The sequence below is a fragment of the Aulonocara sp. 'chitande type north' Nkhata Bay genome, linkage group LG8, assembly GCF_057382095.1.
Source record: "Aulonocara sp. 'chitande type north' Nkhata Bay isolate Kocher_YH1m ecotype deep benthic linkage group LG8, A_spYH_male_GT1.1, whole genome shotgun sequence".
Lineage (NCBI taxonomy): Eukaryota > Metazoa > Chordata > Actinopteri > Cichliformes > Cichlidae > Aulonocara > Aulonocara sp. 'chitande type north' Nkhata Bay.
The window spans coordinates 11245728-11248123 of NC_141351.1; positions in this window are offsets into that span (position 1 = coordinate 11245728).

The following is a 2396-nucleotide window of genomic DNA, read 5'->3' on the forward strand; positions in this document are numbered from 1 at the left end:
AAAGGAGGAACTGTTGGGATTAAATAATTTGCAGTGCCTCAATAATGCTATGCTTTTTTTATTAGTAAGTGTTATAAAGTTATATAGTGGAGTATTAACTGGACACAGCCCTGAAAAATAATGGCATGAGACCATGTGTCCTTGGGGAGTAGAAAGCTGCAGACTCTCGCTCATACTTGCCTGGGAAAATGTAGATAAGAGAGCACCATTTCTAGTGGAAAGTTACTGAGACACAGTTGTTTAGACTAGAATGAGAGAGCTTCTGTAATAAAACTGTCAGGGGCACATCACCATTTTGAGATCCGCGGCAACGTGTAATGCAGGACGCATCTCCCTTCTAGAAGTAATAAAGTATTAAATGGTCTACTGAGCAGTGTTTTGTCTTCCATCGGATGCCTCTGAGGAATCAAAAGAACTCAGTGAAGTGTTGATATTTACAAAGCTCTTGTAAAAAGATTGGTTATTGCATTATTTTATACAATCATATGAAATAACTGGATTCACAAATAAAATAGAAAAATAAAACTTTAATTTCTGTTCGCAGACTTGAAGCCACATATTTTGCTGAGACATTGGCTTTACTCAGTTACTGACTTTTGTTTTCAGATGGATCTACTTTAAATTAAAAAATGGGGATTGCTGTTTCACGTTATCTTCTAGTTTAAGATCTAAACCAGGGCTGCCCAATCCCAGTCCTCAAGAGCTACTATCCTGCAGCTTTTAGATGCATCCCTACTCCAACACAGCTGAATCAAATGGTTTGATTACCTCTTCAGCATGCCATCATGTTTGGCAAAGGCCTGATAACAAGCCATTCATTTGATTCGGGTGTGTGGGAACAAGGATGCATCTAAAAGCTGCAGGATGGTAGCTCTCGAGGACCGGGATTGGGCACCCCTGGTCTAAACAAACTCCATCTAAAAATAATTCATTTATGCGCCTTGCCTTAGAGTATTTGTTGCTGCATTTAGTTAATTCTAGTTGGGGGTTGTTTGGTAGTCTTTGTCTCTTGTTCATTGTATTTACTTTCACTTCCCTTGTCTAATTTTGTAGTATTAGTTACAGCTGAATTCCCCAAATATTTCCTCTTTCATCACTTCTAGTATTTATCTTGGTTTCCCCTTGTCTCATTCACTTGCTTTACTCCTGGTTTGTTTGTTTTTTTTGCTTTGTCTCCATTTGGGATTCAAAAGCAATAAAACCTTGCCTTTTATTTGCTGCCATTTCCTCCAACACTTTAGCTCAGAGGGTATAAGCACTGTCAGCAGATGTGGAGAGACAGCTGGATTTGGACATGAACAGGTGCTCCTTGTATTCAGTTGAGTGGGAGGAGTCTGTGGACTGAGGTTTTGACGTTACTGTCACTGAAAACCACCACCAAGGGAGTTGACATTTACAATGCAGTGAAGTGGTACTCTTTGGAAAAAAAGAAAAAAATCAACTTGGGATTTATTGAACATTGCAAAGCGAACCCAGACTTTCCTAAAGTACTGAAACAGATAAACATTTAAATGCCTTCATTGACGTGAACCTCAGTGGAAACATTTCTGCATAAAGCTCTCAGGTTGAATCTATGCAGTGCCACTGACAGAAACTGTGCAACTCATTAACATTAATAAAAGATGGTGGATTTATGAGCTCAGAAATCTGCACTGTTTGTTGTTAATTTGTTTTGATAAATTGTGGATTTAGAGAAGTTCAAGTCCTCCAAATATGTTGGAGTGTTGCTCAGGAGTACAGTACAGCATAACTATGCTGTTTATTTTTTGTGCATGTTCTCTATGTGTTCATGTTCATTTCCACCATTTTGAAGTACAATGAGTACAACATTCAGATATTTGTGAATGGCAGTTCTTACACACAATATGTGCTCTTGGTTAACATGTTTATATATATATATATATATATATATATATATAGATATATATATATATAGATATATATATAGATATATATATATATATAGATATAGAAAATGAGCATTCACTTGCTTTTAGAAATTGGCTATATAAATAAATTTTGCTAAGGATGAGTAGCTCTCTAATGCTTTTTTGTGTAAAAGTAACTCACAGAACAAAAAAGGTTGGAGACCCCTGCTCTGTTAATTAACAATATAAATCCGTAATGTTGTGTTGATGGTTCTGAAAGATAAACTTGTAATGTTTAGAGTCCTAAGCTTTTAATCACAAAAAGAGAGAGAATATATAACTAGTTATGGATTCAACAATATGTTGTTTTTCTACACTGGATGATTAGTTATGTATGAAAAATGAAATGAATTTTATTCACATACTACATATAATGAATGATAATGATGAAGCAAAAACTTTATCTTTTATAAATATTACACATTTTACAATTTATTGAACAACGGCATTCACATTGTTATTGGCACT